Raw genomic sequence first — 27,036 nt, 5'->3', positions numbered from 1 at the left:
CAGCAGAAGTCCTGTGCCTGGACGCTCCAACAGCGGCCAGACACAAGCAGAAGCAGAAGCAGCAGAAGCAGCAGCAGCACCACCTTTTGTTTTTTGGCTGCAGCAGCAGCAAGGCCCACAGGGCTGGCTAGCTGGCTAGCCAGCAAGCAGGTAGCAATGAAAGTAGGAATCTTTCTTTTTAACCCTGTAAGGGGGTGGTGCACTGTACCCGAAGATACTGCCATATCGGGTCAATGCATAGGGCGACGGAAGCAAGCTTCGAAATCGGCCCCCGTTCTCAAAAATCCATTTAATATATGGTCCCCAGATAGGGGACGTATCAGATATTAAACTGATAAGAACAGATACTACACTTGATCTTAGCCAAAAGGCCGAGAAGCGATAACCGTGAAAGGGGCGGGCCCAACAAGGTGCCCTTCATGGGCACTATCACTGCTTGCTGTCAGGGAGGCTGCCAGACAATTTTCCATGCACACTCTGGGCTGGGGGGCAGTCAACCACCAGTACACACAGCAGAACCTAAACCCATACCATTATTGCTAAGCAGCAAGACAGGGGCCCATTGCACTCCCACGGGGCCTTTTTAAATGCAATCCATAACCCGGATTTGCCAGGAACCCTTCTTACTCCTCCTACTTGCATGTGACACTGGGCTTAGGATCTGCATAGGAAACACACACACAAGCACACACCTACCTTTGTTGCCTGCAGATGCCTCCTTGGCTGTCCCCAAACGGTATCAAACCAACACCCACGGGAAGCTGTAAGCATAGAGGACATGCCTGCACCCCATTGGACTTACCTGTGTGGGTTAAATCCGGGTTATTTGACAACCTATGGCGGTGATGGTTCTGCTCAGGCAGAGCAGTGCTGATGCTCCTCATAAAGCTGTCGCTGCTGTGAAGGTTCTAGGTGACATCACAAATCCCTATGGTTACATACACAACAAAGCTGGGTTGTTGTTGTTTACACTCTGCAAGGCCTGTGGAAGTGAGTGACATCATAGCACTGTAGTTCTGAGGGTTCTAGATGGATGCAACAATCTCCTGTTGCTTCTATGAAGGCCATAATAGACGACATCACCAAACAGCTCCATAGTCACATACACAGCAAAGGAGAGATGTTGTTTACACCTAGTGATGTCAGTGGTATTGAGTGACATCACAGCACAGTGCTAAGGCTCCTGGGCCTGGACACAGCAGCGGCTGCAATATCTCAACGGAGAATACGTTTATATATATGTGTGTGTGTGCGCGTATATATATATATATATATATATATATATATATATATATATATATATTCTCCGCCGAAATCACTTTTAAACCCATTTCCACCTTTTTTTCCCTTCTCTTCCTCTTACTTTTTTTTCACGTTTTTTTACATTTTTCTCCTTTTCGCCTCTTTTCTGGGCGTATTATTCTTCTTTTTCTTCTTTTTTTTCGTCTAATGCATACCCCATCAGTGCAGCAATGCTTATTCAATACCGCCAGCAGATGGAGACACTGGGGGATAATTTTCTAAGGATTTATACTGATTTTTCCTGTCTGAATTTGTCGCACAGAAAGTTGCAGGCCAAATATGTGTGACATTTCTGCGACTTTAGCTTCTAGAGCATTTTTACAACATTATACATAGGTGCTGAATACATAAAAAGCGACTGTTCAGCGACAGACAAGTCGCATCGGCTGAAAGTAGGCCAGAATGTCAGTCCATGTTGGAGCAGGTTTAGATACAGTCTAAAGTATAGATCTCAAAGTCTGTGCACAGAATTTAGCAAGGGCCTCGCACCTTCTGATGCATCAGGTAGGTGCACAATAGCATAGCCTAACCCTCTGTACTTTGGTCTATATTGATGCGGGACATAGACAGCCAGCTGATGACCAATCCATTAGTGCAATGGATGGCTGGAAGCATTTGTCTTTGCCTTTGCAATACCACAGAAGCAATGCATGGTCAATGTACAGCAATGACACACCTGTGTGAACAGCCAGGAGACCCCCCCCATGTTATGTTACATAGTTACATAGTTAGTACGGTCGAAAAAAGACATATGTCCATCAAGTTCAACCAGGGAATTAAGGGGTAGGGGTGTGGCGCGATATTGGGGAAGGGATGAGATTTTATATTTCTTCATAAGCATTAATCTTATTTTGTCAATTAGGAACATTCAGCACCCACCCGCTATCAAGGCAGCTGCCTATCATGTCATGCCCTACCTGCACAGGTGTGCTGGCTACTCAAATGATCCAATTAAGGAGGCCATTTAGTCAGCAGCAGCAGAAGTCCTGTGCCTGGACGCTCCAACAGCGGCCAGACACAAGCAGAAGCAGAAGCAGCAGAAGCAGCAGCAGCACCACCTTTTGTTTTTTGGCTGCAGCAGCAGCAAGGCCCACAGGGCTGGCTAGCTGGCTAGCCAGCAAGCAGGTAGCAATGAAAGTAGGAATCTTTCTTTTTAACCCTGTAAGGGGGTGGTGCACTGTACCCGAAGATACTGCCATATCGGGTCAATGCATAGGGCGACGGAAGCAAGCTTCGAAATCGGCCCCCGTTCTCAAAAATCCATTTAATATATGGTCCCCAGATAGGGGACGTATCAGATATTAAACTGATAAGAACAGATACTACACTTGATCTTAGCCAAAAGGCCGAGAAGCGATAACCGTGAAAGGGGCGGGCCCAACAAGGTGCCCTTCATGGGCACTATCACTGCTTGCTGTCAGGGAGGCTGCCAGACAATTTTCCATGCACACTCTGGGCTGGGGGGCAGTCAACCACCAGTACACACAGCAGAACCTAAACCCATACCATTATTGCTAAGCAGCAAGACAGGGGCCCATTGCACTCCCACGGGGCCTTTTTAAATGCAATCCATAACCCGGATTTGCCAGGAACCCTTCTTACTCCTCCTACTTGCATGTGACACTGGGCTTAGGATCTGCATAGGAAACACACACACAAGCACACACCTACCTTTGTTGCCTGCAGATGCCTCCTTGGCTGTCCCCAAACGGTATCAAACCAACACCCACGGGAAGCTGTAAGCATAGAGGACATGCCTGCACCCCATTGGACTTACCTGTGTGGGTTAAATCCGGGTTATTTGACAACCTATGGCGGTGATGGTTCTGCTCAGGCAGAGCAGTGCTGATGCTCCTCATAAAGCTGTCGCTGCTGTGAAGGTTCTAGGTGACATCACAAATCCCTATGGTTACATACACAACAAAGCTGGGTTGTTGTTGTTTACACTCTGCAAGGCCTGTGGAAGTGAGTGACATCATAGCACTGTAGTTCTGAGGGTTCTAGATGGATGCAACAATCTCCTGTTGCTTCTATGAAGGCCATAATAGACGACATCACCAAACAGCTCCATAGTCACATACACAGCAAAGGAGAGATGTTGTTTACACCTAGTGATGTCAGTGGTATTGAGTGACATCACAGCACAGTGCTAAGGCTCCTGGGCCTGGACACAGCAGCGGCTGCAATATCTCAACGGAGAATACGTTTATATATATGTGTGTGTGTGCGCGTATATATATATATATATATATATATATATATATATATATATATATATTTCTCCGCCGAAATCACTTTTAAACCCATTTCCACCTTTTTTTCCCTTCTCTTCCTCTTACTTTTTTTTCACGTTTTTTTACGTTTTTCTCCTTTTCGCCTCTTTTCTGGGCGTATTATTCTTCTTTTTCTTCTTTTTTTTCGTCTAATGCATACCCCATCAGTGCAGCAATGCTTATTCAATACCGCCAGCAGATGGAGACACTGGGGGATAATTTTCTAAGGATTTATACTGATTTTTCCTGTCTGAATTTGTCGCACAGAAAGTTGCAGGCCAAATATGTGTGACATTTCTGCGACTTTAGCTTCTAGAGCATTTTTACAACATTATACATAGGTGCTGAATACATAAAAAGCGACTGTTCAGCGACAGACAAGTCGCATCGGCTGAAAGTAGGCCAGAATGTCAGTCCATGTTGGAGCAGGTTTAGATACAGTCTAAAGTATAGATCTCAAAGTCTGTGCACAGAATTTAGCAAGGGCCTCGCACCTTCTGATGCATCAGGTAGGTGCACAATAGCATAGCCTAACCCTCTGTACTTTGGTCTATATTGATGCGGGACATAGACAGCCAGCTGATGACCAATCCATTAGTGCAATGGATGGCTGGAAGCATTTGTCTTTGCCTTTGCAATACCACAGAAGCAATGCATGGTCAATGTACAGCAATGACACACCTGTGTGAACAGCCAGGAGACCCCCCCATGTTATGTTACATAGTTACATAGTTAGTACGGTCGAAAAAAGACATATGTCCATCAAGTTCAACCAGGGAATTAAGGGGTAGGGGTGTGGCGCGATATTGGGGAAGGGATGAGATTTTATATTTCTTCATAAGCATTAATCTTATTTTGTCAATTAGGAACATTCAGCACCCACCCGCTATCAAGGCAGCTGCCTATCATGTCATGCCCTACCTGCACAGGTGTGCTGGCTACTCAAATGATCCAATTAAGGAGGCCATTTAGTCAGCAGCAGCAGAAGTCCTGTGCCTGGACGCTCCAACAGCGGCCAGACACAAGCAGAAGCAGAAGCAGCAGAAGCAGCAGCAGCACCACCTTTTGTTTTTTGGCTGCAGCAGCAGCAAGGCCCACAGGGCTGGCTAGCTGGCTAGCCAGCAAGCAGGTAGCAATGAAAGTAGGAATCTTTCTTTTTAACCCTGTAAGGGGGTGGTGCACTGTACCCGAAGATACTGCCATATCGGGTCAATGCATAGGGCGACGGAAGCAAGCTTCGAAATCGGCCCCCGTTCTCAAAAATCCATTTAATATATGGTCCCCAGATAGGGGACGTATCAGATATTAAACTGATAAGAACAGATACTACACTTGATCTTAGCCAAAAGGCCGAGAAGCGATAACCGTGAAAGGGGCGGGCCCAACAAGGTGCCCTTCATGGGCACTATCACTGCTTGCTGTCAGGGAGGCTGCCAGACAATTTTCCATGCACACTCTGGGCTGGGGGGCAGTCAACCACCAGTACACACAGCAGAACCTAAACCCATACCATTATTGCTAAGCAGCAAGACAGGGGCCCATTGCACTCCCACGGGGCCTTTTTAAATGCAATCCATAACCCGGATTTGCCAGGAACCCTTCTTACTCCTCCTACTTGCATGTGACACTGGGCTTAGGATCTGCATAGGAAACACACACACAAGCACACACCTACCTTTGTTGCCTGCAGATGCCTCCTTGGCTGTCCCCAAACGGTATCAAACCAACACCCACGGGAAGCTGTAAGCATAGAGGACATGCCTGCACCCCATTGGACTTACCTGTGTGGGTTAAATCCGGGTTATTTGACAACCTATGGCGGTGATGGTTCTGCTCAGGCAGAGCAGTGCTGATGCTCCTCATAAAGCTGTCGCTGCTGTGAAGGTTCTAGGTGACATCACAAATCCCTATGGTTACATACACAACAAAGCTGGGTTGTTGTTGTTTACACTCTGCAAGGCCTGTGGAAGTGAGTGACATCATAGCACTGTAGTTCTGAGGGTTCTAGATGGATGCAACAATCTCCTGTTGCTTCTATGAAGGCCATAATAGACGACATCACCAAACAGCTCCATAGTCACATACACAGCAAAGGAGAGATGTTGTTTACACCTAGTGATGTCAGTGGTATTGAGTGACATCACAGCACAGTGCTAAGGCTCCTGGGCCTGGACACAGCAGCGGCTGCAATATCTCAACGGAGAATACGTTTATATATATGTGTGTGTGTGCGCGTATATATATATATATATATATATATATATATATATATATATCTCCGCCGAAATCACTTTTAAACCCATTTCCACCTTTTTTTCCCTTCTCTTCCTCTTACTTTTTTTTCACGTTTTTTTACGTTTTTCTCCTTTTCGCCTCTTTTCTGGGCGTATTATTCTTCTTTTTCTTCTTTTTTTTCGTCTAATGCATACCCCATCAGTGCAGCAATGCTTATTCAATACCGCCAGCAGATGGAGACACTGGGGGATAATTTTCTAAGGATTTATACTGATTTTTCCTGTCTGAATTTGTCGCACAGAAAGTTGCAGGCCAAATATGTGTGACATTTCTGCGACTTTAGCTTCTAGAGCATTTTTACAACATTATACATAGGTGCTGAATACATAAAAAGCGACTGTTCAGCGACAGACAAGTCGCATCGGCTGAAAGTAGGCCAGAATGTCAGTCCATGTTGGAGCAGGTTTAGATACAGTCTAAAGTATAGATCTCAAAGTCTGTGCACAGAATTTAGCAAGGGCCTCGCACCTTCTGATGCATCAGGTAGGTGCACAATAGCATAGCCTAACCCTCTGTACTTTGGTCTATATTGATGCGGGACATAGACAGCCAGCTGATGACCAATCCATTAGTGCAATGGATGGCTGGAAGCATTTGTCTTTGCCTTTGCAATACCACAGAAGCAATGCATGGTCAATGTACAGCAATGACACACCTGTGTGAACAGCCAGGAGACCCCCCCCCCCCCCCATGTTATGTTACATAGTTACATAGTTAGTACGGTCGAAAAAAGACATATGTCCATCAAGTTCAACCAGGGAATTAAGGGGTAGGGGTGTGGCGCGATATTGGGGAAGGGATGAGATTTTATATTTCTTCATAAGCATTAATCTTATTTTGTCAATTAGGAACATTCAGCACCCACCCGCTATCAAGGCAGCTGCCTATCATGTCATGCCCTACCTGCAAAGGTGTGCTGGCTACTCAAATGATCCAATTAAGGAGGCCATTTAGTCAGCAGCAGCAGAAGTCCTGTGCCTGGATGCTCCAACAGCGGCCAGACACAAGCAGAAGCAGAAGCAGCAGAAGCAGCAGCAGCACCACCTTTTGTTTTTTGGCTGCAGCAGCAGCAAGGCCCACAGGGCTGGCTAGCTGGCTAGCCAGCAAGCAGGTAGCAATGAAAGTAGGAATCTTTCTTTTTAACCCTGTAAGGGGGTGGTGCACTGTACCCGAAGATACTGCCATATCGGGTCAATGCATAGGGCAACGGAAGCAAGCTTCGAAATCGGCCCCCGTTCTCAAAAATCCATTTAATATATGGTCCCCAGATAGGGGACGTATCAGATATTAAACTGATAAGAACAGATACTACACTTGATCTTAGCCAAAAGGCCGAGAAGCGATAACCGTGAAAGGGGCGGGCCCAACAAGGTGCCCTTCATGGGCACTATCACTGCTTGCTGTCAGGGAGGCTGCCAGACAATTTTCCATGCACACTCTGGGCTGGGGGGCAGTCAACCACCAGTACACACAGCAGAACCTAAACCCATACCATTATTGCTAAGCAGCAAGACAGGGGCCCATTGCACTCCCACGGGGCCTTTTTAAATGCAATCCATAACCCGGATTTGCCAGGAACCCTTCTTACTCCTCCTACTTGCATGTGACACTGGGCTTAGGATCTGCATAGGAAACACACACACAAGCACACACCTACCTTTGTTGCCTGCAGATGCCTCCTTGGCTGTCCCCAAACGGTATCAAACCAACACCCACGGGAAGCTGTAAGCATAGAGGACATGCCTGCACCCCATTGGACTTACCTGTGTGGGTTAAATCCGGGTTATTTGACAACCTATGGCGGTGATGGTTCTGCTCAGGCAGAGCAGTGCTGATGCTCCTCATAAAGCTGTCGCTGCTGTGAAGGTTCTAGGTGACATCACAAATCCCTATGGTTACATACACAACAAAGCTGGGTTGTTGTTGTTTACACTCTGCAAGGCCTGTGGAAGTGAGTGACATCATAGCACTGTAGTTCTGAGGGTTCTAGATGGATGCAACAATCTCCTGTTGCTTCTATGAAGGCCATAATAGACGACATCACCAAACAGCTCCATAGTCACATACACAGCAAAGGAGAGATGTTGTTTACACCTAGTGATGTCAGTGGTATTGAGTGACATCACAGCACAGTGCTAAGGCTCCTGGGCCTGGACACAGCAGCGGCTGCAATATCTCAACGGAGAATACGTTTATATATATGTGTGTGTGTGCGCGTATATATATATATATATATATATATATATATATATATATATATATATATATATACTCCGCCGAAATCACTTTTAAACCCATTTCCACCTTTTTTTCCCTTCTCTTCCTCTTACTTTTTTTTCACGTTTTTTTACGTTTTTCTCCTTTTCGCCTCTTTTCTGGGCGTATTATTCTTCTTTTTCTTCTTTTTTTTCGTCTAATGCATACCCCATCAGTGCAGCAATGCTTATTCAATACCGCCAGCAGATGGAGACACTGGGGGATAATTTTCTAAGGATTTATACTGATTTTTCCTGTCTGAATTTGTCGCACAGAAAGTTGCAGGCCAAATATGTGTGACATTTCTGCGACTTTAGCTTCTAGAGCATTTTTACAACATTATACATAGGTGCTGAATACATAAAAAGCGACTGTTCAGCGACAGACAAGTCGCATCGGCTGAAAGTAGGCCAGAATGTCAGTCCATGTTGGAGCAGGTTTAGATACAGTCTAAAGTATAGATCTCAAAGTCTGTGCACAGAATTTAGCAAGGGCCTCGCACCTTCTGATGCATCAGGTAGGTGCACAATAGCATAGCCTAACCCTCTGTACTTTGGTCTATATTGATGCGGGACATAGACAGCCAGCTGATGACCAATCCATTAGTGCAATGGATGGCTGGAAGCATTTGTCTTTGCCTTTGCAATACCACAGAAGCAATGCATGGTCAATGTACAGCAATGACACACCTGTGTGAACAGCCAGGAGACCCCCCCCCCCCATGTTATGTTACATAGTTACATAGTTAGTACGGTCGAAAAAAGACATATGTCCATCAAGTTCAACCAGGGAATTAAGGGGTAGGGGTGTGGCGCGATATTGGGGAAGGGATGAGATTTTATATTTCTTCATAAGCATTAATCTTATTTTGTCAATTAGGAACATTCAGCACCCACCCGCTATCAAGGCAGCTGCCTATCATGTCATGCCCTACCTGCACAGGTGTGCTGGCTACTCAAATGATCCAATTAAGGAGGCCATTTAGTCAGCAGCAGCAGAAGTCCTGTGCCTGGACGCTCCAACAGCGGCCAGACACAAGCAGAAGCAGAAGCAGCAGAAGCAGCAGCAGCACCACCTTTTGTTTTTTGGCTGCAGCAGCAGCAAGGCCCACAGGGCTGGCTAGCTGGCTAGCCAGCAAGCAGGTAGCAATGAAAGTAGGAATCTTTCTTTTTAACCCTGTAAGGGGGTGGTGCACTGTACCCGAAGATACTGCCATATCGGGTCAATGCATAGGGCGACGGAAGCAAGCTTCGAAATCGGCCCCCGTTCTCAAAAATCCATTTAATATATGGTCCCCAGATAGGGGACGTATCAGATATTAAACTGATAAGAACAGATACTACACTTGATCTTAGCCAAAAGGCCGAGAAGCGATAACCGTGAAAGGGGCGGGCCCAACAAGGTGCCCTTCATGGGCACTATCACTGCTTGCTGTCAGGGAGGCTGCCAGACAATTTTCCATGCACACTCTGGGCTGGGGGGCAGTCAACCACCAGTACACACAGCAGAACCTAAACCCATACCATTATTGCTAAGCAGCAAGACAGGGGCCCATTGCACTCCCACGGGGCCTTTTTAAATGCAATCCATAACCCGGATTTGCCAGGAACCCTTCTTACTCCTCCTACTTGCATGTGACACTGGGCTTAGGATCTGCATAGGAAACACACACACAAGCACACACCTACCTTTGTTGCCTGCAGATGCCTCCTTGGCTGTCCCCAAACGGTATCAAACCAACACCCACGGGAAGCTGTAAGCATAGAGGACATGCCTGCACCCCATTGGACTTACCTGTGTGGGTTAAATCCGGGTTATTTGACAACCTATGGCGGTGATGGTTCTGCTCAGGCAGAGCAGTGCTGATGCTCCTCATAAAGCTGTCGCTGCTGTGAAGGTTCTAGGTGACATCACAAATCCCTCACAAATCCCTATGGTTACATACACAACAAAGCTGGGTTGTTGTTGTTTACACTCTGCAAGGCCTGTGGAAGTGAGTGACATCATAGCACTGTAGTTCTGAGGGTTCTAGATGGATGCAACAATCTCCTGTTGCTTCTATGAAGGCCATAATAGACGACATCACCAAACAGCTCCATATGTGGGGGATGGGGGGGGAAGAAATGGCATGGGGGATGGGGGGGTAAAGAAATGGCATGGGGGATGGGGGGGGTAAAAAAATGGCACAGGGGATGGGATGGATACAATATATATGCGGGGGGAACTTTCCTATATTGCACAAAAAAATTACATTTAGAGAATAAAACTTACAATTGTAAATAACATTTATTTTAACAACAGGCAATAAATTTAAGGGGATACCCAGCAAATATAAATATAATATAAATACATTTGACAACCTCACCAAATAGTGCAAATGCAAACATTTTAACAGCTCCTCTGTATACACAGTACCAACAACAAAAAATAGGATGGTCTTTTTTTTCGTCTAATGGCATACCCCATCAGTGCAGCAATGCTTATTCAATACCGCCAGCAGATGGAGACACTGGGGGATAATTTTCTAAGGATTTATACTGATTTTTCCTGTCTGAATTTGTCGCACAGAAAGTTGCAGGCCAAATATGTGTGACATTTCTGCGACTTTAGCTTCTAGAGCATTTTTACAACATTATACATAGGTGCTGAATACATAAAAAGCGACTGTTCAGCGACAGACAAGTCGCATCGGCTGAAAGTAGGCCAGAATGTCAGTCCATGTTGGAGCAGGTTTAGATACAGTCTAAAGTATAGATCTCAAAGTCTGTGCACAGAATTTAGCAAGGGCCTCGCACCTTCTGATGCATCAGGTAGGTGCACAATAGCATAGCCTAACCCTCTGTACTTTGGTCTATATTGATGCGGGACATAGACAGCCAGCTGATGACCAATCCATTAGTGCAATGGATGGCTGGAAGCATTTGTCTTTGCCTTTGCAATACCACAGAAGCAATGCATGGTCAATGTACAGCAATGACACACCTGTGTGAACAGCCAGGAGACCCCCCCCCCCCCCCCCATGTTATGTTACATAGTTACATAGTTAGTACGGTCGAAAAAAGACATATGTCCATCAAGTTCAACCAGGGAATTAAGGGGTAGGGGTGTGGCGCGATATTGGGGAAGGGATGAGATTTTATATTTCTTCATAAGCATTAATCTTATTTTGTCAATTAGGAACATTCAGCACCCACCCGCTATCAAGGCAGCTGCCTATCATGTCATGCCCTACCTGCACAGGTGTGCTGGCTACTCAAATGATCCAATTAAGGAGGCCATTTAGTCAGCAGCAGCAGAAGTCCTGTGCCTGGACGCTCCAACAGCGGCCAGACACAAGCAGAAGCAGAAGCAGCAGAAGCAGCAGCAGCACCACCTTTTGTTTTTTGGCTGCAGCAGCAGCAAGGCCAACAGGGCTGGCTAGCTGGCTAGCCAGCAAGCAGGTAGCAATGAAAGTAGGAATCTTTCTTTTTAACCCTGTAAGGGGGTGGTGCACTGTACCCGAAGATACTGCCATATCGGGTCAATGCATAGGGCGACGGAAGCAAGCTTCGAAATCGGCCCCCGTTCTCAAAAATCCATTTAATATATGGTCCCCAGATAGGGGACGTATCAGATATTAAACTGATAAGAACAGATTTTTTTTTTTTTTTTTTCCTCAGTTACAGACTATTGTTCAAGCGATCATCAGGTCACCTACCAAAACTCATCACTTCTAAACAAAGTCTGAAAAAACATCATGCGGAAAAATATCTCAATAAGAAAACTATAAGAGAAGCACAAATTCAAAACCTTGATCAGGATACTTACAACTTTCTCCATTCCTTGTATCTCCAAATCTTTTCAGCCTCTTCCTCTCCCATTCTCTTCTTGTCAAATAGAAAAATAATAAACAACCTTCCAAAAAAAAGTCTCTTCAACTCCCTTGGAGAAATACACACATTTTTAAAAACAAGCAGGTTTCTAGAATCCCATAAAACTTCTTTAAAAACAGAAAATACAATCCAGCTTTCACGTGTGTCCTCTCTCCTGCTAAAATCCTGACCAATAAAAATCTTCTCAAAATTAAAATCAACATATCCCGTGATTGCAGAAAAAAACCTCTGTAGAAGCATAAAAAATTCTCTTGCATAAAAACAGTTCCAAAATAAGTGCACTGTATCCTCCCTGCCTCCACAACCCTCTCTTGGACATTTCTCGCTCACTCTTATTCCTCGTCCATTCAGGAAAGCTCTGGTTGGGAGGCAGCCATGAAAAGTCATCCAGTTTACATCTCTCTGTCTATTCGATAATCCTCTAACATTAAAAAGATTCCAGATCTTCACAGACTGAGCAGTAGTGCAGAATGGTACTTCATATAATCTCTCATTTTTTCTTATTTCATTTTCAATTTTCTTTTTCTCAGGTTTTCCCAGGGAACTCAAACCAAATTGATCACTGAAAGATCTGAGAACCACATAGAAGGTAGGTATAACTTGCGCTATTGGTCTCCTCAGATCCTTCTCACACCAGCCCCATTTGGAAAACAACCATCCTGCCAAATACCTGCTCATGTCTGCCACCCAATTATTGCACTGAGACACTTTATAAATTAAAAGAAAGTAATGAGTCTTTAAAAACAGATTAATATCCGGGAAATTATATCCGCCTTTCTTCACGCTCTTCATCACTTCCTCCCTCTTCATCTTTTCCATCTTTGAACCCCAGAAAAAAATAAACAACTTCCTTGTCATCCTTCTGGTCCATAATTTGCCGGGTGGGAAAACCATTGCAGTATATAATAGTAGTGGCAAAATTACTGCCTTTAAAATCAGAACTTTACCTTTAAGGGACAAGTTTCTCAATTTCCAAAAAGATAATTTCTTCTCTATCTTCTCCTCCAACTTCTCATAACTTTTCCCTCCTTTTAGATTTTTTTCAAAAACAACCCCTAACACTTCAATATCTTCCTTCTCATCCACGCCATCCACCACCACTTTTCCTTGCTTTCCAAAATTACTCAATTGGCACTTCCCCCAATTGACTTTCATACCAGCAATACAACAAAAAATCTTTACATGCAAATTCACTCTATTAAGATCAGCTTGGGAAGTGCAAGTAAAAACCACATCATCCATGTAACTTAAAACCTTCAAATTCCTTCCATTACTTCCCAGGATAAAAACACCACTCACACATTTGTCCTTCTGTACATTTTTGAGCAAGGCCTCAATGACACAAATGAATAAAATTGGGGAGAGTGGGCATCCCTGTCGTACTCCTGATAAAATATTAAAACCCGGCCCCACATGTCCATTGACTAAAATCTGACTTGTTGCCCCATAATAAAAACTTTTAATCACAAACAGTAGCTTCTCAGGAATACCCATATGCTTTAAAACCATAAACAAAAAATCATGAGCAACTCTGTCATAAGCTTTTTCAAAATCAATGGATTCCACAAAAAGTGCATTCTTATTAAAATTACTATAATAAATAGAGTCTCTTAAAACTAATAAATTATCAGTTATTCTCCTATTTGGCACTGCACAAACTTGGTATTCTCCAACAAGGTGCTCAACTATGTCACTCATCCTGTTCGCCACAATCTTTGCAATGATCTTATAATCTGTATTCAATAATGTGATCGGCCTCCAGTTTTTCAAATCTCTTTCATCACCTTTCTTATGTATCAAGGTAATAACTCCTTTCTTCATAGACTCCGCTAAAATACCTGAGTTAAAAACATATTGCACCACCCGTGTAAAATCTTGCTTTAAAATATGCCAAAAAACTGAATAAAACTCAAAGGGGAGGCCATCACAGCCCGGTGTCTTCCCTTTCGCTGTCTTGTCCAGAGCCTGCTTGATCTCCCCTTCACAAACTTCCTCAATTAAAAATGCACTTTTTCCTTCAGGGACATTATTCTCTAAAATATTACAATAATCATTCATCTCCGTCTCACTGGCTCTGCTCTTATTACTAAAAAGTGTTTCATAAAATCTGCCAATCTCCTTCACCATCTCATCACCAACAACTTCCCCTGTAGGAGTTAAAACAGACTTAAAAACACCCCTAGCATTAAAACATTTTTTAAAGAAATATCTTGTACATTGTTCATTTTCCTCCAAATGTTGAACTTTGGATTTAAAAACAATATTTCTACCTCTTTCCAACAACCTGTTCTTCATCTCAATTTTCACCTTCTCAATTTCCTCCTCCACCTCCACACCAACATGTTTAAACTTAAAGAGAGTTTCTAAACGTGAGATAAGCCTTTCATAACCCCTCCTCTTTTCTTGTGCCCTCCTTATGCAAATGAACTTAAAATACTTAGCAAACTCACTTTTTGCCCAATCCCACCAAGCTAAAACATTACTAAAAACAGATTGTTTAGAAGTACAAGATAAAAAAAAATCTTTAAAACCGGCCATTACTTCTTCATCTTCTAATAGACTTACATTTAATTTCCAGAGCCCTCTACCAAAATGAAAGGACTCTGCAATACTTATTTCTGCCGACACCATCTTATGATCTGAGAAAGTTGACATCATTTGATTGCACCGGACCACCTTAATCCCCTCAGAGACAAGAATGTAATCAATCCGGGATTTACAGCGGCCACTATCTGATATATAGGTGTATCTTTCATCAGTGCTAACCATCAGTCCAACATCAGAATAATGTAAGTCTTGAATAATTTGGTTTAAAACATTTGAAGTAATATCAGTTCTAACCTTAGCAGAGCTCTCACGATCATTGACGGATCTAATGCAGTTAAAATCACCAACAATAATAGTACCATCACGACCAGGAATAAAAAGTTTAAGAGACTCTAAAAATAACACACGTGCCTGTTTTTCTGCTGGCGCATATACATTAAAAACTCTCATTCTCTGGCCTAAAAACTGAAAATTTAAAACCATACAACGACCTGGTACTAAAACTTGGCAATTTAAAACTTTAATGTCCCTGTTACACAATAAAATCCCCACACCTTCATTTTTATTCTCTGTGCATGTAGACCAAAAAGACTGCCCTCTCTTCCATTCATCTACATAAGGTGCAGACTTAATTGCACACTCCTGTAAACAAAATATATCTCCCTTCACATTCTCCAAAAAATCAAAAACTGCTGCTCTTCTGATGGTTGTTCCTATACTCCGAACATTAAGAGTAGCCACAACCAATGCCATTAAAAAGGAAAGAAGGCAATCCATTTTCTTAACATCCATTTTAACTAGAAGTTAGTATTCTGACCTTCAACCTTCCTTAGCAGCATCCCATAGCAATCAGGCGACCCCACTTGAGAGTCCCTGTCCATCATTTTCTCACCTCCATACACAGGATCCGTCTGATCCCCTGACCAACTCCCTTTCTTACACCTTTTACTTTTACCTTGAAAGCCTCCATTTGCATCTTCATCTTCATCTTCCCCCTCCTCCTCCTCCTTCTCCTCCTCTTCAGATGTTACATTCTCCTCCCCACTAATCACCCTCTGCCCAGGTGTTAGGGATCTCTCACTCTCATTCTCCTGAAACTCCATCCCCTCCTCCTCCCCCACCACTGGGTTTGGGCATTCAAAATCCTCAATTGTTTCTTCACATGGGGGAACCTCCCTACACACAGTCTCCACACTCTCCACCACTTTCTCTTTTTTCCCTTTACGTGCTTTCTTCTTACTGACCTCAGTAAACTCTTCACCAACACCAGTCTCCTCACAATGCACACCAGTGGAGTCACCCTCCTCCCCTTTTCCAGATTTTTCCTGAGTATTCATGTGCTGCACTGTCACACCTGCTGCACTCCCTTTTACAGAGTTCTCGTCAATCACCTGAGTCACCTCAGCATTCACACCAAAAACACGTGGAAATGGCCTTTCTCCTCTTTCCTCTCTTCTATTTCCTGCTGCGTCAGCATAGCTCATTTTCTTTCTATACCATAAACTGCATCCTCTAGCCAAATGCTCCTCACTACCACAGATATCACACGTTTTCTTCTCAGTACATTCACCCGAGTTGTGACCTGATTTCCCACAATTCCTGCAGCATACTCCTTGCTCAGGGCAAGACTCCTGTACATGTCCATAAGCGTGACAACGTCTACAGTACTGCAACTGTCCTTCATAAAAACAAAAACCTCTTTCTCCTCCAATAGAAAATACCTGTGGTATACTCTTCCTTCCCTCTTCCATTCCTTCGTCCTTTTTAAATTTTACAACAAATTTCCTTTTACAATTAAAGTACCCATGTCTGTTCTTGAGTCTTCCAAGAAATTTAACTTCATCACAATATCGGTACAAAAAATTGGTCACCATCTCATCCGAAACCTTCGGGTTGTACATATGGACTATAACAACCTTAGACATATTCATGAATAATGGCTCCACTTTCACCTTACTCATTATAGCTGGCTCATTCCTCCTCTTCATCACTTCTAAGTCCATGTAGACCCTCTGGCAAACCTCAGAATCATAAAAGGTTATATCGTAAATCCCTTGCCTAGGGAAGTCTTGCATAGCGATTACATGCCATACCTGAAGGTACTGGAGCTTGCGAAGAATCTCCAGCACAACTTGATCCAATCCAATCGTCCCCCGGTGTTCGCCAGGAACGTAAATCCGCACCGTATCCTCGAGTCCTCGAGTCCTCTCTCCGCTCATTTTTGCAGGTTAAGATACCCACTATCGCAACCCAGTAACAATCCAGGGCCCCCCCGCAAAAGAGGGCCCCGATCACCACCCCTTCCGACTCCTACCCTGCCCGGTAAACCGCACAGGATCTTAGCCAAAAGGCCGAGAAGCGATAACCGTGAAAGGGGCGGGCCCAACAAGGTGCCCTTCATGGGCACTATCACTGCTTGCTGTCAGGGAGACTGCCAGACAATTTTCCATGCACACTCTGGGCTGGGGGGCAGTCAACCACCAGTACACACAGCAGAACCTAAACCCATACCATTATTGCTAAGCAGCAAGACAGGGGCCCATTGCACTCCCACGGGGCCTTTTTAAATGCAATCCATAACCCGGACTTGCCAGGAACCCTTCTTACTCCTCCTACTTGCATGTGACACTGGGCTTAGGATCTGCATAGGAAACACACACACAAGCACACACCTACCTTTGTTGCCTGCAGATGCCTCCTTGGCTGTCCCCAAACGGTATCAAACCAACACCCACGGGAAGCTGTAAGCATAGAGGACATGCCTGCACCCCATTGGACTTACCTGTGTGGGTTAAACCCGGGTTATTTGACAACCTATGGCGGTGATGGTTCTGCTCAGGCAGAGCAGTGCTGATGCTCCTCATAAAGCTGTCGCTGCTGTGAAGGTTCTAGGTGACATCACAAATCCCTATGGTTACATACACAACAAAGCTGGGTTGTTGTTGTTTACACTCTGCAAGGCCTGTGGAAGTGAGTGACATCATAGCACTGTAGTTCTGAGGGTTCTAGATGGATGCAACAATCTCCTGTTGCTTCTATGAAGGCCATAATAGACGACATCACCAAACAGCTCCATAGTCACATACACAGCAAAGGAGAGATGTTGTTTACACCTAGTGATGTCAGTGGTATTGAGTGACATCACAGCACAGTGCTAAGGCTCCTGGGCCTGGACACAGCAGCGGCTGCAATATCTCAACGGAGAATACGTTTATATATATGTGTGTGTGTGCGCGTATATATATATATATATATATATATATATATATATATATATATATATATATTCTCCGCCGAAATCACTTTTAAACCCATTTCCACCTTTTTTTCCCTTCTCTTCCTCTTACTTTTTTTTCACGTTTTTTTAAGTTTTTCTCCTTTTCGCCTCTTTTCTGGGCGTATTATTCTTCTTTTTCTTCTTTTTTTTCGTCTAATGCATACCCCATCAGTGCAGCAATGCTTATTCAATACCGCCAGCAGATGGAGACACTGGGGGATAATTTTCTAAGGATTTATACTGATTTTTCCTGTCTGAATTTGTCGCACAGAAAGTTGCAGGCCAAATATGTGTGACATTTCTGCGACTTTAGCTTCTAGAGCATTTTTACAACATTATACATAGGTGCTGAATACATAAAAAGCGACTGTTCAGCGACAGACAAGTCGCATCGGCTGAAAGTAGGCCAGAATGTCAGTCCATGTTGGAGCAGGTTTAGATACAGTCTAAAGTATAGATCTCAAAGTCTGTGCACAGAATTTAGCAAGGGCCTCGCACCTTCTGATGCATCAGGTAGGTGCACAATAGCATAGCCTAACCCTCTGTACTTTGGTCTATATTGATGCGGGACATAGACAGCCAGCTGATGACCAATCCATTAGTGCAATGGATGGCTGGAAGCATTTGTCTTTGCCTTTGCAATACCACAGAAGCAATGCATGGTCAATGTACAGCAATGACACACCTGTGTGAACAGCCAGGAGACCCCCCCCCCCCCCCCCATGTTATGTTACATAGTTACATAGTTAGTACGGTCGAAAAAAGACATATGTCCATCAAGTTCAACCAGGGAATTAAGGGGTAGGGGTGTGGCGCGATATTGGGGAAGGGATGAGATTTTATATTTCTTCATAAGCATTAATCTTATTTTGTCAATTAGGAACATTCAGCACCCACCCGCTATCAAGGCAGCTGCCTATCATGTCATGCCCTACCTGCACAGGTGTGCTGGCTACTCAAATGATCCAATTAAGGAGGCCATTTAGTCAGCAGCAGCAGAAGTCCTGTGCCTGGACGCTCCAACAGCGGCCAGACACAAGCAGAAGCAGAAGCAGAAGCAGCAGAAGCAGCAGCAGCACCACCTTTTGTTTTTTGGCTGCAGCAGCAGCAAGGCCCACAGGCCTGGCTAGCTGGCTAGCCAGCAAGCAGGTAGCAATGAAAGTAGGAATCTTTCTTTTTAACCCTGTAAGGGGGTGGTGCACTGTACCCGAAGATACTGCCATATCGGGTCAATGCATAGGGCGACGGAAGCAAGCTTCGAAATCGGCCCCCGTTCTCAAAAATCCATTTAATATATGGTCCCCAGATAGGGGACGTATCAGATATTAAACTGATAAGAACAGATTTTTTTTTTTTTTTTTTTTTTTTAAACCTTCAGGTTTGAATTAAAACGTAATCGTTCAGGTTTACTTCACGTTTGCCTCTCAGATTTACTGAACTTAGTCACAATTCATCAAACTCATCATTAGGTTACTTTATCAACATATAACAAAATTCACCCAAAAACAATGTACATAGCATAACAACACACCACCCTCAAACCCTCACCACGTGTCTCCATTTTAAAAACTTCCAAATCCCCTCTGCATCATCCTCTCCAAATCTCTTCTTATCCCACAAATATACAGTATGCAATCTATCTAATATCATTCTCATACACTCTTCAACCGACACATCCTTCTTCTTAAATATATACAAATTCCTAACATCCCACAATACCTCCTTAATTATCGCTAACAACACATATAACATTCTCTCCTTCCTCCCACCTACCACCCCCAGACCAACCATAATCACTTCAAAAGACCACTTTCTTACCCCCATCAATTCTTTGGCCAACGGACCAATTCCCTTCCACACTTCTTGCGCTCTATCACAATTCCAAAACAAATGCATAATACTCTCATTCCCTCCACAACCCTCTCTCGGACATCTCTCACTCCTTCCAATCCCCCGACTCTTCTGTACCTCTCTCACTGGCAATGCACCATGCAAACTCTGCCATACAATCTCTCTCTGTCTATTAGTCATACCATCTGTCTGCAAACTCTTCCACACTTTACTCACATTCTGTCCTCTCACCATATTAATATTACACTGAACTTCCTTCTCCCTAATACACTTCACCATACTCTTCTTCTCCTTTAACACATCCTGTCTCACACCTATCAAACCAAACTTTCTCATGAACACCTCAACAAACCCATACCAACCAGGACTCACCAAAGCATACGGCTTTCTCAGATCTCTCTCCATCCACCCTAATCTGCATAACACACCCCCTCCTAGAAACCTCATCATACATGCAAATTTCCACTGCTCTCCCATACTTCTCCTCACAGCAAACAATAGATTAATCCCCAGATACACTTCAACATTAGGAAAATTCATTCCTCCATTCCTACACTCTTTCATCACATTCTCTCTTCTCACCTTCTCCACTTTCGACCCCCAGAAAAATACAAACAAAATCCTATTCAACTTTCTCAGTGTCATATAACCTGGTGGAAACACCAAAGCCACATACAACAGGATCGGCAATATCACACTCTTGATCACCACAATCTTACCAATCATTGACAACTCTCTCATACTCCAAAAATCCAACTTCCTCTTTATTCTAACACCAACCTCTTCCCAACTTTCTCTTCCATCCAGCCTCTCATCAAATTTAACTCCCAACACCTTAATCGCTCCGTCTACACATTTCACCCCTACATCCTCTACTTCATACATCCTTCCAAAAACCTTATACTCACTCTTATCCCAATTAACTCTAAAACCAGAAGCACCACAAAAATACCCAGCCAACAACTTTGCTCTCTGCAAAGCTCCAACATACTCACAGATCACACAAACATCATCCATATATGCCAACACTTTCAAGTCTCTCCCACCACTCCCAGGAATCCTCACACCTCTCATACACTTATCCCTTCTCAACAACTCCAACAAAGGCTCTATCGCACATATAAAGACCAAGGGTGACAGGGGACACCCCTGTCTCACTCCAGAACACACATTCACTTTCTTACTAACCCAGCCATTAATTAATACTTTACTATACACTCCATCATACAATACTCTAATCATTTTAACAAAACCTTCCGGAAAACCCATTCTATCCAACACTTTAAATAAAAACTCATGTGACAACCTATCAAAAGCTTTCTCAAAATCCAAAGACAACACTCCAACACACTGATCTCTACCCAAGCAATCCCATAATACATCACGCAACAAACCCAAATTCTCACTTATCCTTCTTTTTGGCACACCACATACTTGTTCTTCTCCAATCACCTGATCAATCACATCCCTCATTCTATTTGCCAACACCTTTGCAAGAATTTTATAATCAACATTCAATAACGTAATCGGTCTCCAATTCCTCACATCCTTTCTATCCCCTTTTTTAAAGATCAATACCACCACTCCACTCTTCATACTTTCCTCCAATCTACCATTCTTGCACACAAAATCATAAATCTCCACCAAATCCACTTTAACCGTCTCCCACATTCTAGCATAAAATTCCACCGGCAACCCATCCTCACCTGGTGTCTTATTTCTAGCCATACTTTTAATCACCAACTCCAATTCTTTCACTCCCACACCTTTCACCAGGCTATCTGCCTCCCTGTCATGCACTCTGCTCTCAATCTTCCCAATCACCTCAGACTGCAGACCCATATCACACTCCTTCTCAGCATATAAATCCTTATAAAAATCCTCAACCACACTCAACACTCTTTTACCTTTAACCATCACACCATCCTTATCATACACCTCTATCAACTCCTCTCTTTTACCAGACACCCTTTTAAAGAAAAACCTTGAGCATCTCTCACCCTTCTCCAACTTATTCAACTTAGCCTGATACACAATCTCTCTTCCTCTCTCCAACATCCACTTCTCTACTTCCTTCTTAATCTCTTCAATCTCACTCTCCACACAACCACCACTCTTCCTCCATTTTTTCAAAAAGATCAATCTCTTCTGCAGCCACTCATACCTTCTTCTCTTTCCCGCAGCTCTCTTATACCCCTCTCTTTTAAAGAAAACATGCGTTCTCTCCTTCACCCAACTCCACCACTGCAATACATCCACAAAATCAGCTTTCCTCCTCTTCCAAACCTCATACTTCTTCACATACCTCTCATACACCCCTCCCTCCTCCATCAAACTAACATTCAATTTCCATAAACCCCGCCCACTCAAACATTCCACATTAAACCCCAAATCACATCTTACACACTCATGATCTGAATACAATACCTTCATTTGCATATACTCCCTACCCACCACTCCTTTTGACACAAAACACATATCCAATCTTGAAGCACACTTTCCCCTATCTGAAAAATAAGTCGGACACACATCAACATTACACAATTTAGCCACATCTTGCAACCTCAAATCATTCACCACATTCCTCAACATCCTACCAGATACATCGATCTTACTCCCTTCAATCTCACAATTGAAATCCCCCACACATACCATAGGCTCTCTCCCCGGCAAAAACAACTTTAACTTCTCAAACAACTCCACCCTCTCATTCTTCTTAACAGACGCATACACATTAAATATTCGAACCTTAACTCCACCCACCTCCACCTTAACCATCAAACACCTTCCCTCTTCAATCACTGTATGGCTCTCTACCTTGAACATCTTATCCTTAAATAACACACCAACCCCATCATTCCTATTTACAGAAGACATAGACCACACAGAATCCCCATATCCCCACTCCCCCTTCCCTACCTCTTCCACCAACCCACACTCTTGTACACAAATAACATCAGCCCCCATACCTGCCAACTCCTGCAAAATTGCAGCCCTCCTAACCCTACTCCTAAACACCCTAACATTAGATGAAATGATTTTAAAAGACATACTACTATCCCCATATGAAAAAAACAAACAAAGGAAAAAACAACAACAAAACAATCACCTATATACAAAAGAAAACACCAATCAATGCGATGTTCTACGGGTTAAGGTACCAAGCGGTACTTGTCCATCACCTTCCTGATCCACCTCGGATCTAAATAATGGTTCGAAAGGGTTTCTCGAACTAAACGAAGTCTCCTCACTCCTCTCAGCCCATTCTTTCTTTCTCGCTTTTTTTGGATACCTGTGACACAAATCATCCGCCACTTTCTTCCCTCTATGCCTTCCTGAAGACACAGCACTCTCTGAATCGGTAGTAAAATCTTCAATCACAGGCTCATTCTCCATCTCTTCCTCCAACTCCTTCTGCACCACAGCCACAGTCTTGCTCTCCATAAGCTTAAGTCCAGGTTTTCCCGCCAAAACGGATTTTCCCTCCAAAATGGGCTTTCCCTCCAAAATTGGATTTCCCTCCAAAACTGGAGTCCCCTCCAAAACTGGAGTCCCCTCCATCACAGCACTTGTCTCCATTTTATCTCTCTCTTCCAGGTATCTCTTTCCCTCCTCCTGCTTCCTTTCTACCTCTTTCTGTCTTTCGATCTTCTCCTCCTCCCTCCTTTTTCTCTCTTCCGGGCACTCTCTCATCACATGTCCAGCCTCTCCACATACATGGCATTTTTTTGGCTCAGGACACGCATTGGCCTCATGTCCCTCTTTCTGGCAATTCCTGCACACTCTCACAGCCGCACAATTCTCCTTCACATGCCCAAACATATGGCACTTTCTGCAGAACATGGGCTGCCCAGGGTAGGTAAGATAACCTCTCTGCCCCGCAATAGAAAAACTCGCCGGGGGATGCTGCACTCCGTAAATTCCACTGGCATCTTGCTTCAACTTCACTAAAAACTTATACTCCGCATTAAACACTCCCAATATGCTCTTCTGTGCAATCCCTCCTCTGACAGTCTCACAGTACTGCTTCAAAAAATTTTCCACCAACTTCACATCCATAAACGGGTTGTATACACGGACTAAAAGGGGTTTCTCCTCCAACTCAAACAAAGGCTCAAACGACACATTCTTCATAATGGTATTTTCCACATTCTCACGCAGGCTCTGGTAAAAGGACAGGCACCCATTAATAGTGTAGAAACTCACATCATATATACCTTGCCGCTTACTTTCCTGTAAGCAAAAGACGTCCTTCATCGGTATCCCGGCCATGTCCTCCACCAAACGACGCCCCACAAACGTGATCTTATTCTTCTCCACATCAGAAACCTCCACCTTCACCCGAATAGTGTTCTTAACGAATCCAGCTGCCATCTTCTCTGTCGGTCTGAGACCACAGTATCGCCTCCTGAAAAAACCCTCTGCAAGCAGAGAAACACGCACCCCTGACCCAGACCAAGTTTACACTTGATCTGAGCCAAAAGGCCGAGAAGCGATAACCGTGAAAGGGGCGGGCCCAACAAGGTGCCCTTCATGGGCACTATCACTGCTTGCTGTCAGGGAGGCTGCCAGACAATTTTCCATGCACACTCTGGGCTGGGGGGCAGTCAACCACCAGTACACACAGCAGAACCTAAACCCATACCATTATTGCTAAGCAGCAAGACAGGGGCCCATTGCACTCCCACGGGGCCTTTTTAAATGCAATCCATAACCCGGATTTGCCAGGAACCCTTCTTACTCCTCCTACTTGCATGTGACACTGGGCTTAGGATCTGCATAGGAAACACACACACAAGCACACACCTACCTTTGTTGCCTGCAGATGCCTCCTTGGCTGTCCCCAAACGGTATCAAACCAACACCCACGGGAAGCTGTAAGCATAGAGGACATGCCTGCACCCCATTGGACTTACCTGTGTGGGTTAAACCCGGGTTATTTGACAACCTATGGCGGTGATGGTTCTGCTCAGGCAGAGCAGTGCTGATGCTCCTCATAAAGCTGTCGCTGCTGTGAAGGTTCTAGGTGACATCACAAATCCCTATGGTTACATACACAACAAAGCTGGGTTGTTGTTGTTTACAGTCTGCAAGGCCTGTGGAAGTGAGTGACATCATAGCACTGTAGTTCTGAGGGTTCTAGATGGATGCAACAATCTCCTGTTGCTTCTATGAAGGCCATAATAGACGACATCACCAAACAGCTCCATAGTCACATACACAGCAAAGGAGAGATGTTGTTTACACCTAGTGATGTCAGTGGTATTGAGTGACATCACAGCACAGTGCTAAGGCTCCTGGGCCTGGACACAGCAGCGGCTGCAATATCTCAACGGAGAATACGTTTATATATATGTGTGTGTGTGCGCGTATATATATATATATATATATATATATATATATATATATATATATATATCTCCGCCGAAATCACTTTTAAACCCATTTCCACCTTTTTTTCCCTTCTCTTCCTCTTACTTTTTTTTCACGTTTTTTTACGTTTTTCTCCTTTTCGCCTCTTTTCTGGGCGTATTATTCTTCTTTTTCTTCTTTTTTTTCGTCTAATGCATACCCCATCAGTGCAGCAATGCTTATTCAATACCGCCAGCAGATGGAGACACTGGGGGATAATTTTCTAAGGATTTATACTGATTTTTCCTGTCTGAATTTGTCGCACAGAAAGTTGCAGGCCAAATATGTGTGACATTTCTGCGACTTTAGCTTCTAGAGCATTTTTACAACATTATACATAGGTGCTGAATACATAAAAAGCGACTGTTCAGCGACAGACAAGTCGCATCGGCTGAAAGTAGGCCAGAATGTCAGTCCATGTTGGAGCAGGTTTAGATACAGTCTAAAGTATAGATCTCAAAGTCTGTGCACAGAATTTAGCAAGGGCCTCGCACCTTCTGATGCATCAGGTAGGTGCACAATAGCATAGCCTAACCCTCTGTACTTTGGTCTATATTGATGCGGGACATAGACAGCCAGCTGATGACCAATCCATTAGTGCAATGGATGGCTGGAAGCATTTGTCTTTGCCTTTGCAATACCACAGAAGCAATGCATGGTCAATGTACAGCAATGACACACCTGTGTGAACAGCCAGGAGACCCCCCCCCCCCCCATGTTATGTTACATAGTTACATAGTTAGTACGGTCGAAAAAAGACATATGTCCATCAAGTTCAACCAGGGAATTAAGGGGTAGGGGTGTGGCGCGATATTGGGGAAGGGATGAGATTTTATATTTCTTTATAAGCATTAATCTTATTTTGTCAATTAGGAACATTCAGCACCCACCCGCTATCAAGGCAGTTGCCTATCATGTCATGCCCTACCTGCACAGGTGTGCTGGCTACTCAAATGATCCAATTAAGGAGGCCATTTAGTCAGCAGCAGCAGAAGTCCTGTGCCTGGACGCTCCAACAGCGGCCAGACACAAGCAGAAGCAGAAGCAGCAGAAGCAGCAGCAGCACCACCTTTTGTTTTTTGGCTGCAGCAGCAGCAAGGCCCACAGGGCTGGCTAGCTGGCTAGCCAGCAAGCAGGTAGCAATGAAAGTAGGAATCTTTCTTTTTAACCCTGTAAGGGGGTGGTGCACTGTACCCGAAGATACTGCCATATCGGGTCAATGCATAGGGCGACGGAAGCAAGCTTCGAAATCGGCCCCCGTTCTCAAAAATCCATTTAATATATGGTCCCCAGATAGGGGACGTATCAGATATTAAACTGATAAGAACAGATTTTTTTTTTTTTTTTTTTTTTTTTTTATTGAAAAGGAAATATACAATACATAACCAAGTAAATCATTCACAAAATTACATATTCATCTGAAAACACATGAATAACACATATTTGACATATACAATATATACAGGAAGCATGTCTTTACATGTACATATAACAAAAAGCTTTCCCTTCATGACTTTCCCTCAGAAAAAATAAATTGCAGCGGATTCTGTCCCTCCAACTGTCCCTTCATATCAAGATATAATCTGTAAGAAAAGAAAAAGAAAGACAAATAAGAATACAATCATAACCAGTACTTCCATTTTTTGTGTTTCCAGATCCCCTCTGCATCATCAGAACCATAGTTTTTCCTATCACATAATACGTAAAGGTAAATTTTACCACGGATCATGCCCAGACACTCCTTCACACTTACTTCAGTTTGATTGAAAATCCTAATATTCCTTACATCCCACAGAACCTCTTTTACACAATTTACTATGAACCATAACACTCTTGCCTTCTCTTTCTCCACTGCACACAAACCAAACATCATCATATTAAAGGATAAGATTTCAATTCCAGTAAGATTTTTAATTAGACCAGACATTCTTCTCCACACAGACTTCGCATA

At 43.8% G+C, this 27,036-nt stretch overlaps 7 non-coding genes and 1 pseudogene across 7 annotated transcripts; all 8 read right to left on the bottom strand.

The window, feature by feature from the left end:
- Window positions 1–192: 192 nt before the first annotated feature.
- On the bottom strand, window positions 193–383 carry LOC130302965 (U2 spliceosomal RNA). The gene has a single exon (XR_008853099.1). It is a non-coding gene; the product is annotated as a U2 spliceosomal RNA (small nuclear RNA).
- Window positions 384–2,469: 2,086 nt separating this feature from the next.
- LOC130302964 (U2 spliceosomal RNA) lies at window positions 2,470–2,660 on the bottom strand. Its single transcript, XR_008853098.1, has one exon. It is a non-coding gene; the product is annotated as a U2 spliceosomal RNA (small nuclear RNA).
- A 2,086-nt stretch (window positions 2,661–4,746) lies between these two features.
- LOC130302963 (U2 spliceosomal RNA) lies at window positions 4,747–4,937 on the bottom strand. Its single transcript, XR_008853097.1, has one exon. It is a non-coding gene; the product is annotated as a U2 spliceosomal RNA (small nuclear RNA).
- Window positions 4,938–7,023: 2,086 nt separating this feature from the next.
- Window positions 7,024–7,214, bottom strand: LOC130302990 (U2 spliceosomal RNA). Its single transcript, XR_008853123.1, has one exon. It is a non-coding gene; the product is annotated as a U2 spliceosomal RNA (small nuclear RNA).
- Window positions 7,215–9,310: 2,096 nt separating this feature from the next.
- LOC130302962 (U2 spliceosomal RNA) lies at window positions 9,311–9,501 on the bottom strand. The gene has a single exon (XR_008853096.1). It is a non-coding gene; the product is annotated as a U2 spliceosomal RNA (small nuclear RNA).
- A 2,107-nt stretch (window positions 9,502–11,608) lies between these two features.
- Window positions 11,609–11,808, bottom strand: LOC130302997 (U2 spliceosomal RNA). Its single transcript, XR_008853128.1, has one exon. It is a non-coding gene; the product is annotated as a U2 spliceosomal RNA (small nuclear RNA).
- A 7,205-nt stretch (window positions 11,809–19,013) lies between these two features.
- LOC130302995 (U2 spliceosomal RNA) lies at window positions 19,014–19,219 on the bottom strand (annotated as a pseudogene).
- Window positions 19,220–26,263: 7,044 nt separating this feature from the next.
- Window positions 26,264–26,456, bottom strand: LOC130302994 (U2 spliceosomal RNA). The gene has a single exon (XR_008853126.1). It is a non-coding gene; the product is annotated as a U2 spliceosomal RNA (small nuclear RNA).
- Between the last annotated feature and the right edge of the window lie 580 nt (window positions 26,457–27,036).

The sequence above is a fragment of the Hyla sarda genome, unplaced genomic scaffold (assembly GCF_029499605.1).
Source record: "Hyla sarda isolate aHylSar1 unplaced genomic scaffold, aHylSar1.hap1 scaffold_1187, whole genome shotgun sequence".
Lineage (NCBI taxonomy): Eukaryota > Metazoa > Chordata > Amphibia > Anura > Hylidae > Hyla > Hyla sarda.
This window is presented reverse-complemented; position numbering and strand designations above follow the sequence as displayed.